Source organism: Acinonyx jubatus, chromosome D3 (assembly GCF_027475565.1).
Source record: "Acinonyx jubatus isolate Ajub_Pintada_27869175 chromosome D3, VMU_Ajub_asm_v1.0, whole genome shotgun sequence".
Classification (NCBI taxonomy): Eukaryota; Metazoa; Chordata; class Mammalia; order Carnivora; family Felidae; genus Acinonyx; species Acinonyx jubatus.
The window spans coordinates 10,659,555-10,673,476 of record NC_069392.1 but is presented as its reverse complement, the minus strand read 5'-3'; the positions used below and the strand labels follow the sequence as shown (position 1 = coordinate 10,673,476).

Sequence of the window (13,922 nt, the reverse complement as noted above, 5' to 3'; positions counted from 1 at the left end):
TAAAATATTGGAAACACCTGGGCCTCCTGGGTGGCTCAGTCACTTAGGCATCCGACTCTTGATTTTGGCTCAGGTCATGACGTCAAGTTTCATGAGATCGAGCACCACATCAAGCTCTGCGCTGACTGTAGGGAGCTTGCCTGGGATTCTCACTCTCTCTCTCTGCCTCTACCCCTACCACCCCCACCCCCACCCCTGCCCCCGCCATGCATGCAGGCCCCTTCTCTCTCAAAATAAATAATAAACTTAAAAAAATATTGGAAACACCCTAACGCCCGTACACATTAAATTCATTTAGTAACTGGATCAGCTCCAAGATGAAGTACTATGCAGCTGTAAAAAAGAAAAAGAATAAGGAAATTTTCTATAGATTACTAACACATAGTGTTCATTGAAAAAAACAAAGTGTGAAAAAGTGTATGTAATATGCGGTCTTTTGTGTAAGAAAGAAGGGCAAATAACATTTACTTGAAGCTTCTAATTTTTGCAAAAGAAACACAGGAGGGATAAACTGAAAACTAATGAAATTAGTTTCCCAAGGAAGTAGGTGAGAAACGAGTGGAAGGGTTAGGAGAGAGAATGACATGTCCGTGAAGACAACTTCTTGTAGTTTTCTTTTTTTTTTAATTCCAATAAAACAAAAATACAGTGTTCTCTTTTTGCATAGTTTTGACTTTGGGAAATGTGTTGATATTTTGTGTACTTTAAAAAAATCCAAGTCTGGGGCGCCTGGGTGGCTCAGTTGGTTGAGCGCCAACTTCGGCTCGGGTCACGATCTCACAGTTCGTGAGTTCGAGCCCCGTGTAGGGCTCCGTGCTGACGGCTCGGAGCCTGGAGCCTGCTTCGGATTCTGTGTCTCCCTCTCTCTCTGCCCCTTTCCAATCATGCTCTGCCTCTCTCAAAAATAAAAAAAAATGTTTTTTTAGAAATCCACGTCAGCAATATGGGGAAAATCCATAAAAATGAATACAAGCAAAAACAAACAAACCTGACTTATTTTTTTAATTTTTTTCAATGTTTATTTATTTTTGAGAGACAGAGACAGAGCATGAGCAGGGGAGGGGCAGAGAGAGAGGGAGACACAGAATCCGAAGCCGACTCCAGGCTCCGAGCCATCAGCACAGAGCCCGACGCGGGGCTCGAACCCATGAATGGTGAGATCGTGACCTGAGCCGAAGTTGGACGCTTAACCGACTGAGCCACCCAGGTGCCCCCACACCTGACTTATTTCAAATAAATCACATAACTCCACTGAATGAGTCTCAAACTCTGTGTCACAAATTCGGTTTTCCAAAGAGGTATTCTGAAACTTTTCTCCGGGTATCGTAGGACTGAGCAAATGAATAAATATAATGCCGGTTCGGGATCCGGGTTTGTCACTGCGGGACGAGAGAAATACGAATATGGAAAGCTAGAAAGAGGCCGCAGAAGATTATCGTGTCATTGGGCTGGATTGGAGGCATTAGCATGAACTCCTGGTTTGTCACTATACCTAGAAATCCACATACATATATCCTTGCTCTGTCCAATTAAGATGTCCCAGGGGCAATGCCACCCTGGGGGCACCAAAGAGAGTCAGGGCTCCGTGAAGAAAAGGCTAACTCCAGGGCTGGGCCAGGGAAAGTACAAGACGAGCCTGGAACATCTTGTGTCCGAAACCACGAAAGTACACAAAGAAGGAGGGAACCGTGTCCACGGGGCAGGACCCCGGCTGGCAGAGAGACTCCCACTGGTGAAAACCGGGACAGTTTGAGCATCCTTGATAATGACAGCGATGTGTTCAGCAACACTGAATTAAATAAAACTCATGGGGCCAAAACTAAGAACACCGGCACCTTGATCTTGGACTTCCCAGCCTTCAGAACTGTGGGAAGTAAAATGTGTGCGGTCTAAGCCACGCGATCTGTGGTATTTTGATGTGGTGCCCGAGTTGACCCACGCGCGGACTCACATGGTGATTCTGGATTTAGCATTTGGAAGATCTGCCAACCCGTTTTTCAAAGCACCTGTGCCATTTTGCATTCTCACCACTGGCCGGGGGGCGGGGGGGTGGCATCGTCTCCACATCCTCACCGGCACCTGTTGTCTCTCTTTTTAAGTCACGGCCACCCTCGGGGCTGTGAAGACGTATCTGAGTATTGATTCACATTTCTGCAACTGACATGGGGCACGTCTCCCATGCCCATTGGCCCCTTGTGTGTCTATTCGGAGAGATGTCGATCAGACCCTTTGCCTAGTTTTTGGCGGGTCATTTGCCCTTTTCGGGTGGAGTCTTCGTTTTTTACACATGCCACGTCCAAGTCCCTTATCAGAGAAACGATTTGCAAAACTGTTCTCCTCAGGGGGAGGTTTGGAGCAGAGGAAAACGTGATCTGATTTCGTATTTTGGCAGAGTCCCTCCGACAGCAGAGGGTGATGAGGGTAGAAACAGGGACACAGTGAGGAAGGTCCTGCAGCCGACCCAGCACTCTGACCGGGGGTGATGGCCATATCAGTTTTTGTCACTCTCGGGGTGTGGTTTTTGTCATTCTCAGGAAAGGATTTGCCAAGGGAAGGGCCGGCGTGGGCTGAGAAGGAATCCAGGACGACTCGCCGTTTCCCTGGCCAAAACGCCTGGAGAATGGAGCGGCCGCAGGGAGGGGGACGATTGTTGGGGTAGCAGGACGGGGTGGAGGGGAGCTCCTTGTGAGAATCCAGAGCTGTGGTAAATGTGTCTGTCAGATGTCTTCTGAGCATGCGAAAGCATGTCTGCGTGAGGCCATTCCTCCCCCAGCCTCCACCCACACGCCTTCATCATGCACAGGGCAGGTGCGGGGCACGGAGACGTCACACACACACACAATGGTAAGTATGTGAGGTGACAGGTAGGTAAATTAGCTTGATGCGGTGATCATTCCACAATGTGTACACATATCAAAGCATCATGTTGTACATCTTAAATACAGACCATTTTTATTTGTCAAATATACTTCAATAAAGCTGGAAAGAAAGAAAGAAAGAAAGAAAGAAAGAAAGAAAGAAAGAAAGAAAGAAAGAAAGGAAGAAAAGAAAGAGAGAGAGAAAGAAAGAAAGAAGGAAAGGAAGGAAGAAAGAGAAAGGGAGAAAGAAAAGAAAAGAAAGGAAAGAAGAAAGAGGAAAGAGGAAAGAAGAAAGGAAAGGAAACGAAACGAAAGGAAACGAAAGGAAACGAAAGGAAAAGCAAACACACCTTCCAAGGCCTTTCCTGGAGGGAAAGGAAACCAGATTCTCCCAGACAAGGGACACACAAGGGTCCTCAGCCCCAGTGGTGGTCCAGAACAGCCGTGTCCCCAAGAGTGGCAATTGAGACTTAAATTATTTTCTTATTTGATTCTAAATTTGCTTGGGACAAATTTTTCAGAGCTGGCCCTTGGAGAAAAACCTCGGGGCAGGTTATTGTGTATAAATAAACTTGCCTATGGCATCATCATAACTGGCCCTCCCGATGTTCTGTGCTATTATTTGCTGTATGGCCACTCCTCCTTTAATATTAAAAAAAAAAAACAAACCCTGTAGGTCTGTCTAAATGTGCATACCTATGGGGCGCCTGGGTGGCTCAGTCGGTTAAGCGTCCGACTTCAGCCAGGTCACGATCTCGCGGTCCGTGAGTTCGAGCCCCGCGTCAGGCTCTGGGCTGATGGCTCAGAGCCTGGAGCCTGTTTCCGATTCTGTGTCTCCCTCTCTCTCTGCCCCTCCCCCGTTCATGCTCTGTCTCTCTCTGTCCCAAAAATAAATAAACGTTGAAAAAAAAAATGTGCATGCCTACATGTCTATGGGCATGCCCATTTATAAGTCTGTAAGTATATCCATTTGTCTATCCGTGTTACTCTGTGTCTGTATGTCTGTATCTATATGTCTATCTACAGCCCTATGCGATCCATACATCCCTGTCATTATCTGCATCTTTGAGTAGAGCTGGTTAGAGCGATCAAATGCTGGTTTCCTGCAGCTGGTTACTGCCATTTCTCACTTTGGATAGAGTTAGGGTTAGAGCCAAAGAGGGGGGAAAGGACATTCCTGGCGGGGGTCCAGCCTGGGCAGAGGCCCAGAGGTGACCCCACAAGGCTGATTCTGGGGCAGTGAATAAACCAGCTTGGCGGGATCCAACGACCAGCCCCATCTTTAGCTTTCTGCCCGCCCAACGAGGACAGAGAGGCAGTTTGGAAGGGTAGGTTGAAGGCAGACGGTGGACGGTGAACTTTGGGAACTATGGGGAGCCATGGCTGGTTTCAGAGCCGGGGAGTGAAGGCAGTGAGAAAGGTAGGGCTTGGGGGAGATTGGCCAAGAGGTCGCTAAGTGGTCACAGTCATGAGGTGGGGGGCGCACTGCTCTGACACGTCCTGACTGTGTGGCCTTGGAAGAGCAGAAAGGAGGCCAGTGAAGGAGGGGAGAAGGTTGCATGAGATAACGGGATGGTCCTTGATTTCCCCAAAGCATCTCTCTAAAGCTTCGAGGTGCCCTCCTCCCGCTCTTCACGCCCTTGGTGAGCTGGACGCGAGGGGGCACTCCAGCTCCCTTCCCATCCTGGGAAGAAAGGAGTCCCTCCCTTGCCACTGACATCCATCAGCACTGTCATGGGTCAGTCATAACCTGTGAACGCCTTCTGTTACAGAAGCCTCGCAGCGACCCGAGAAGTCCCCACTACTACTATTCCTATTGTGCAGGTGGGGAAACTGAGGCGGTAGCAGGTGAAGTGACTTGCCCAGGTCACCCAACCAGGAAATGTGAGAACAGGGATTTGAATTCAGCTCCGCGGCGCTGTAGGCGCTGCCCGTGGTGTCCGCCAGCAGAGGGCGCACGCCACCGATTCCCAACCGCTTCCCCGTTTGAGAGCATTTCCTGCGTCCCTCCTAAAAGTGCCAGGGGCACTGGCTAGAGACAGACTGGGCTCCGTGTCCCCCACTCCAGTCCCCATTCGCTGGGGGGGGGGGGTGTCTTTGGTTAAAGTGACGTCACCATGCTGTGCCTCAGTTTAGTCATCTCTAAAAAGGGGGCAAGAGCGGGACCTCTTTCATCAGGCGACCTACCAGGATTCAGTCAGAGCCTTGCACGGCACCTGAAACTCAGGGGGACTCAGTAACTGTTACTCGTCAGCCCCGGTGCCTTCCAAGTATACTGTACTTATCTAAAGCTGCTCCACCGAGAATTCTGGTCCACCGAGAAATTTGGTCCCGGTGCCCACTGTGGACTGACCACGTGGAAGCAAGGGCAGTGGCATTCTCACTAGCCAGACAGCGTGGTGTGAATAGCACCATGGGGTTGGGGATTCAGACAGACTTGGTTCAAATCCCAGTTCCGTCATGTGCCGGCTGTGTGATCTTGAGAAAGCGAACTGACCTCTCTGAGCCCCAGTGAAAAGGGGATAATAATCATTTACACCGTGGAGGCCTGTCCAGAGGTTTGTGTAGTGCTGGGCACTACAGAAGACTTGAAGTAATGGGACCCTCTCCCTCTGCCTCCTAATGACCCCCCGTGGTGCCCCCCAGCTTGCTCCGGGCCCCACGCAAAGGGGCAAGACCTCATGAGTCAGGATCCTGGCCTGTCCCCCACACCTAGCAGGTGCTACCCGCACCACAGCCAGGTTTTGAGGTCTCCACCATCCAAAGCGGCCGTCTCTGCCAAGCAAACAGGCTCCCGGGCAGAGAGGGCACTGCTTGGGCTCAGGGATGGCCCAGGCAGTGCCTGGCAGGCCCCCTGCTGTGAGAGCATTGCCCCAGCACAGGGCCTCTGATCCTCCCCATGGGTCATATGACACCCCCCTCCCCACCATGGCCACTGCTGCGGCTCTGCTGTGACCAGTCACTCTGGATGTGCTGCATGTGACCGCGGAGCAATTCTGTGTTCTTGGAGACTCGACCCCTGATAACATCTGCCATCCACCTGCTGAGTGCTGACAAATCCCAAGCATCTGATGTGCGTTTTCTCCTTCAATCTTTTCAACAAGCCTAAGAGATCCAAGAGCCCTTCAGCCCGTTTTAAAAGTAGAAAAACACCAGAGTCCGAGAGGAGAGGTGACTTCCCCCAGGGACAGTTTCAAGTGAGTAGCGTACCTGAGTCTGGCTGAGCCAAGACCTAATTCTTATCCAGGACATAACAGGGGACCTCAAGATGGGCAGCCTTCCAATGTGCAGAGTCTCCCCAAAACTGGTTTAACAATGTCATTTTGTAGAGGTAACAATGGCAAGGCAAGACCCCCATAGAAAAATACTCAAATGTGCTCAACGTCGCTCCTCATCAGGGAAATACAAATCAACACCACACTCAGATATCACCTCACGCCAGTCAGAGTGGCCAAAATGAACAAATCAGGAGACTATAGATGCTGGAGAGGATGTGGAGAAACGGGAACCCTCTTGCACTGTTGGTGGGAATGCAAACTGGTGCAGCCGCTCTGGAAAACAGCGTGGAGGTTCCTCAAAAAATTAAAAATAGATCTACCCCATGACCCAGCAATAGCACTGCTAAGAATTTACCCAAGGGATACAGGAGTACCGATGCATAGGGGCACGTGTACCCCAATGTTTAGAGCAGCACTCTCAACAGTAGCCAAATTATGGAAAGAGCCTAAATGTCCATCAAATGATGAATGGATAAAGAAATTGTGGTCTATATACACAATGGAGTACTACGTGGCAATGAGAAAGAATGAAATCTGGCCCTTTGTAGCAACGTGGATGGAACTGGAGAGTGTGATGCTAAGTGAAATAAGCCATGCAGAGAAAGACAGATACCATATGGTTTCACTCTTATGTGGATCCTGAGAAACTTAACAGAAACCCATGGGGGAGGGGAAGGAAAAAAAAAAAAGAGGTTAGAGTGGGAGAGAGCCAAAGCATAAGAGACTCTTAAAAACTGAGAACAAACTGAAGGTTGATGGGGGGTGGGAGGGAGGGGAGGGTGGGGGATGGGTATTGAGGAGGGCACCTTTTGGGATGAGCACTGGGTGTTGTATGGAAACCAATCTGACAATAAATGTCATATATTGAAAAATAAAAAAAATAATAAAAAATAAAAAAAGGATGTGAGCTAGCAGAACATGAAAAGAAAAATGCGAGTAGCCACCAGGGTTGTGAAAATTCCCCAGTTTTGCCAACAGGGAAAAAAAAATACAAATTAAAGCAGCGATGAGAAAGCATTTTTTTTTTTTTTTTTTTTTTTTACCCATTGGCAAGAGTTAGCAAAATTGTTAAAAATCAGTCTGGTGAGCATGCGGGGAATGATTTTATTCCCCGCTCTGCCATTGCCGGTGGGAGCGTGGACTGCTACGGTTTCCTAGGGAAGTATCTGCTGGAGTCTCTCAACGTTTATTATTATTTTATCATTTTTGTAATGTTTGACTTATTTTTGAGAGAGCGAGAGAAAGACAGAGCACGAGCGGGGGAGGGGCAGAGAGAGAGGGAGACACAGAATCCGAAGCAGGCTCCGGGCTCCGCACAGAGCCCGACGCGGGGCTCGAACCCACAAACCGTGAGATCACGAGTTGAGCCGAAGTCGGACGCTTAACCGACTGAGCCACCCAGGCACCCCTCTCTTGGCATTTAAAACACACATGCCTGTTGACCTGCCCTCTGCTTTTGGGAATCTGTCCTACAGAGATAAAAGCATGTGCACCCAAGGAAATGTCTGCAAGGATGTTTATGGAGCATTGTTCATAGGGGGCAAAACCCGGAAGCTTAGCAAGTACCCAGCAACAGGGGGGTGTTTGCAAAGTTACAGTGCTTTCCTCTGTCCACCAAAATATTAAGCAACTATTATAAACAATAATTTTGGGGCACATGGGTGGCTCAGTTGATTAAGCATCCAACTCTTGATCTCAGCTCAGGTCTGGATCTCAGAGTCATGAGTTCAAGCCCCACATTGGCCTCTGCACTGGAGGTGAAGTCCAGTTAAAAAAAAAAAAGAAAGAAAGAAAGGGGCGCTTGGGCGGCTCCGTCGGTTAAGTGTCAAACTTTGGCCCAGGTCACGATCTCATGGTTTGTGGGTTCGAGCCCCGTGTTGGGCTCGGTGCAGACAGCTTGGAGCCTGGAGCCTGCTTCGGATTCTGTGTCTCCCTCTCTGTCTGCCCCTCCCCCACTTGCTCTCTGTCTCTGTCTCTCTCTCTCTCCAAAATAAATAAACGTTAAAAAAAATTTTTTTTAAGAAAAAGAATGATTTAATGATTTTAGACTTAAATGTCCTGGCACGAGGGACACCCATAAAATGTTATCAATTTTTTAAAATGCAAGTTATAAGATAACATCAATCTCAGGAGTCTTTTATAAAAATTTAATGAAGTCAAAGTTGGGATCCCTGCATGGCATATATTTACACACACCTGCTTTCACCTGGTTGTCTGGGGCAGGGCAGGGGCAGGGTAGAGGGGTGGTGGGTCCACAGAAAGGGGGAAGAGGGCAGAATGAATTTCATGATTTATTGTATTGGCTTTCAGACTTTAGTCACTATCCTTCCCGCCCTTCCGATAACAAAAGAAACAAACGGAATGCTATTGTGTGTAAAAACACGCACTCACGCCTCCTTCACACCTGGATCCTTGCTCTGGCCCAAGCAATCTCACTTCTTGGTTTATGACTGTGAAGGTCAAGGTTATAGGTCCGCTTGGCTGGACCACAGTCCCCAGTTAGCTGTTCATCAAGCATTGAGCTAGCTGTTGCTGTGAAGGAATTTTGTAGATGTGATTAAAGTCCATAATCAGTTGCCTTCAAGCAAAGGAGGCAGGCTATCCTGGATCATCTGGGTGGGTCTGATCCAATCTGTCGAAAAGCCTTAAGAGCAGACCCAACCATCCCCCAAGAAATTCCACTTGTGATGGCTCATGCCTAGGACTTTCCAGCTGCCCTCTGGATTTCGGACTCACCCCACCAGCTCCCACAGTCTTGTAAATCCCTCCTTGCAGTGCATCTCTGAACCCCGATCTCCTCCTGGTTGTTCCTGGTTGAACCCCAGCTGACACAATGCCCTAGGAAAAGTTTTTTGCAAACGCACCAGGAGACGTGTAAAACAGATGACATTGATTAGCAATAACCCCGGGGACAACCCACATACAACCATCAACGGAAAAATGGCCCACAAACCCTGGTACAGTCATGCAACGGCTATGACATAGCACTGGGCACAGGGCAGCTGTGGCCACACAGAACAACACGCACTAAGCCCGCGAACGGGAAGGCAAACGTAAAAAGTTGCAGAGGAATATGTAAAATACTGCTCCATTTCCACAGAGTTCAAAGACAGGCAGAAGAAAATAAGTCGCTGCTTAGGCAAACGTATGTAATGATAAATGTATGCATGTATATTTGATGTAGATATAATATACATTATAATCTACCACAATATATATTATCTCTTATAAGAGATATACAATATCTCTTATATTATAAGAGATATACAATATCTCTTATATTATAAGAGATATGCAATATCTCTTATATTATAAGAGATATTGCAATATCTCTTATATTATAAGAGATATGCAATATCTCTTATATTATAAGAGATATGCAATATCTCTTATATTATAAGAGATATGCAATATCTCTTATATTATAAGAGATATGCAATATCTCTTATATTATAAGAGATATGCAATATCTCTTATATTATAAGAGATATGCAATATCTCTTATATTATAAGAGATATGCAATATCTCTTATATTATAAGAGATATGCAATATCTCTTATATTATAAGAGATATGCAATATCTCTTATATTATAAGAGATATGCAATATCTCTTATATTATAAGAGATATGCAATATCTCTTATATTATGAGCATCAAAGCAAATACATTAGAAATAATATATACACACATTTTATGTTTCATATATATATATATGAAACAAAGTTTTATACACACGATGGGAGAATGATTTTTTTAAGTTTATTTTTGAGGGGAGAGAGAGAGAGAGAGTGGGGGAGGGGCAGAAAGAGAGGGAGAGAGCAACTCCCAAGCAGGTTCCATGCTGTGGGCGTAGATCCCCATCTGGGGCTTGATCTCATGAACCATGAAATCATGACCTGAGCCCAAATCCAGAGTCAGATGCTTAACCCACTGAGCCACCCAGGCGCCCCTATGATGGGAGAATGATTTAAACAATCATCAAGTTGATGGTGATTTCAGGGACTCTGAATGTACTGATAAGGTTCTGTTTTTTAATCTGAATGGAGAGTATTTGGGTGTTGATTTTATTATTTTAACTGCAAATAAGTAACTATTTTTGCCCCATTTTGCACATAAAATACAGTCCACAATAAAACATTTTAAAAAAACAAGGCCAGCAAGCAAATAAACGGCAAGCCTCCACTGGAAGAGGAAGCCAAGTGTATATGGAATATCTTGGTGGAGGTTGACCAGATGTTCTCCAGGAACAGGAGCGCGTTCTAGAACACGAGGGTGGGGAGGCAGCAGGTAGAACATCACAGAGCCAGCGTGCGCTGCTCTCCGGCCTCAGCCCCTCTCTCAGTTCAGAGTTCCAAGCTCAGCACACCACATATGATCTAAATTGCTTCACCGAGGCAGTTGTTAGTGGGTCGAAAGGCAGATTTTATCTCTCTGAAGAAGGAGGAGAAGGGGGAGGGGGAAAGGGAAGAGAAGAAAGAAAAACAGAACGGTTAAATGGCTTTGTGGCAATATTTCCCAGGAGATCCCATAAGTGGTCGACCCAGCCGGCTGTTGTGGGACCGTTAGGGGTTTCTAATTGTTGCACAACTGTAAAGATTGCTGCTGAGAACACTCTTGCGCTCAGTGCATTGCCCATATCTTCTCTTTTTCACCACAGATACCTCTGGAGTATCTCTGGCGGCACAAAAGGCACACGTGTTTTTGAGGCCCTTGGAATTGACGTGTATCCATTGCCAAGTCACTTTCTAGAAAGATTATTCCAATGGAGACCCCCCCCACACACACACACACACACAAAGCCAGTGAAAACACTTCCTCTGGTAATTGGGCTGCTGTGAGAGGTAGTGAGCGCCACATCCGTGGGGGAAGTTAAGTAGGTGTGATGTGACCGTTTGCTCAGGGCTGCTAGGATCAGGAAGCCACGTGGATTGGTTGCAGGTGAGACTCAGGTGCCCCGACGGGACCTTCCAGGTCTCTGGGCCTGAGACTGAAATTTCTGATTCTCTTGTTCCCCTCCGATGTTCCGCTTTCAGCCTCACCGCTTCTGCTCGTGGTCCCCAGGTACTTGCGCTGTTTCCGGAGCTCCCGCCGTATGCCCCGGGCCCCCTGAACAGGGGTGCGGAGTGCTGGGCAGAGCTGGCCTGACCTTTGGCGTGATGGGGGACGCCAGGCCCAGGGTGGTGAAGGGGACTCATTCGAGGTCCCCCAGACCTAGGCACAAATCCCAACTCTGACGCTTTCCAGGGAGTGCCTTGGGCCCGGGTCACTTCATTTCCTGAACCTCAGTTTCCCTGCTCTGTGCAAGGGGGATCGCTGTGGGCCTCGACCCCTAGGACTGTTAAACGTGACAAGCACGTGAACACTCAGTACAAATTAAGTCTTCGATAAACTGTCGGTATTTATCTGGTTTACGCTGAGCCCCGGGCCAGCCTGCCCGTGTTGCTGCAGGCAGCTGTCCACGCAATGGGATCTGAGGGTCTTTTCTCCTCCTATCCCCAAAATACAATTCCCCTCCCACTGCTCGGCCCGCCACCTAAATATGCACCATTTGACTCCTCCCTCCGTGGAGTCAGGCACAGTGGCGGATTGTACTTTCCCAGCAGAGTCCACATTGAGAGCTCACGTGTCCCACCGTCTTCCTATGAGAGGAGCCTGACGTATCTCCCACCGAGAGGTACAATCTGTTTCTTCTTGAATCTGGGGGGATCCGTGACACAGCATCACTTCCACAACCAGCCATAAAAGGCAATGTGGCCGCTGCCCGGAGCCCCGGAGCCTTGACGTGCATACCCTGAGCTGCCCCAGCCCCTGGCTGTGCCATCCGTGGAGTCCGGCTGCCTGAGGCTGCCGTGCTCTATCTAGGGAAGCCCGGAGACCGGCTCCTGCAGAGAAATCTACACGGAGATGCCCTGAGACTCCACAAAGAAAGAGGAATGTCCGGGCGGCCCCCAGCCGCCCCTGCCCAGCCACCGCACCCGAGCAAGCACAGAAGAGCCCTGCTCCTATACCACCCGAGAAGTCCCTTCCTGAATTCTTGACCCGTAGAAACTCCGACATATACTAAAACGTGCTTGTTTGCGGAGGGCGGCTATAGGCACCCGACGCAAGTGTGAAATCCTTCATTCAACATCGACGTTTTCACCCGCTGGGTGTCAGACTCTGGGTCAGGCTCTTCCACCCTCAGCAATAATAATGACAGTGATAATGATGATAATAACAGCAACCTCCGTGTGTTCAGCTCTTACGAGTACCGCGCAGTGGGTTATGGGTTTTACATATATAATCTCACGACAGTCCCGTGAGTGCCGTTAGGTGCTGTTACCAACCCATTTTCCAGATGGGGAAACTCAGCCTCAAAAAGATGAAATGATTTGTCCGAGGTCAAGTAGCCAGTAAATGGCAGAGTTAGAACTTGAACTTGGATTGGGTGATTCCTGAGGCTACTCCTATGATGACTCATGATATCCAAATGGTTTTTCCCAGGGGCGCCTGGGTGGCTTGGTTGAGCATCTGACTTCAGCTCCGGTCATGAGCTCACGGTTTGTGAGTTCGAGCCCCGTGTTGGGCTCTGCGCCGACAGCTCAGAGCCTGGAGCCTGCTTTGGATTCTGTGTCTCCTTCTCTCTCTCTCTCTGCCCCTCCCCCACTTGTGCAAATGCGTGCACTCTTGCTCTCCCTCTCTCTTTCTTAAAAAATAAATAAAGATTTTTTCGGGGGGGCGCCTGGGTGGCTCAGTCGGTTGAGCGTCCGACTTCGGCTCAGGTCATGATCTCGCGGTCCGTGAGTTCAAGCCCCGCGTCGGGCTCTGTGCTGACAGCTCAGAGCCTGGAGCCTGCTTCAGATTCTGTGTCTCCCTCTCTCTCTGACCCTCCCCCGTTCATGCTCTGTCTCTCTCTGGCTCAAAAATCAATAAACATTAAAAAAATTTTTTTTAAATAAATAAATAAAGATTTTTTAAAAAATGGCCTTTCCCAGACTGGGAAATAGGCCTTAACCCTGAACACTGTCCACCAGGGCAAGGGCAAACCACACGCTGTGTCCCAGGCCCCATTTGTCTCCCCTCTCTGTCCCCCATGAGTCTTTCCCTCCCTTGGCTCTTTCCTGGGGTCTCTCAACACCTCAACACGTACCCTTCCTCCTCCCCACCCCCCCTCCCCACCCCCCCGCAGCCCTGGGAGACCAGGAGATAGTGATCCGCTTGCACAGCTGACCTAGATGGTGACACTGAGTTTCTTCTGCTGGCTGGGACACCAAGTACCAGTTAGGGCCCCTTAGGGAACGAGGACTTTGGTTCCAAACTCAGCAATTTCGGAGCTACTTCTCCAAGCAGCGGGTGCCCCGGAGGAACAGCTGACCACAGAGGGGGCGCGGTCATTCCCCTGCCCAGACACTCACTAGCTGTGGGCACCCCTGGCCTGCACCCTGCTCGGATAGACTCCCAGCTGGTTGAGGGATCAGGTGTGTAAGCCCCTATATTGCAGGATTCATGAAATAATGGTTGCCACGATGCCTTCCATGGAGGGAGTACTCACTGAACCCCCAGGCATAAGGCCCAGGCCTTTACACACAGTGTTGGATTTCATTTTGCAAGGACTCCTCGTGGTAGGTACTATTATCAACCTCATTTGCCAGGGAAGGAAAGTGAGGCTCTTAGAGTGTGTTTACCAAAGGTTGCAAAGAAACCAGACGCTCTGAGACTCCAAATATATCATGCACTGGGCCACCGTGTCATCCGTGTCCCAGAGTGGGGACCCAGGGGTATGCTCTTTTTTGACGGTGAGGAAC

At 48.7% G+C, this 13,922-nt stretch overlaps 1 protein-coding gene across 1 annotated transcript in view; it reads left to right on the top strand.

Annotated features, from left to right (window-relative positions):
- The first annotated feature begins 13,548 nt into the window (after positions 1-13,548).
- SLC8B1 (solute carrier family 8 member B1) overlaps positions 13,549-13,922 on the top strand; it is a 29,122-nt gene continuing 28,748 nt past the window's right edge. Inside the window, exon 1 of the mRNA XM_053205859.1 lies at positions 13,549-13,739. The gene's annotated coding sequence lies outside the window, so the exon portion shown is untranslated. The remainder of the gene's footprint in view (positions 13,740-13,922) is intronic.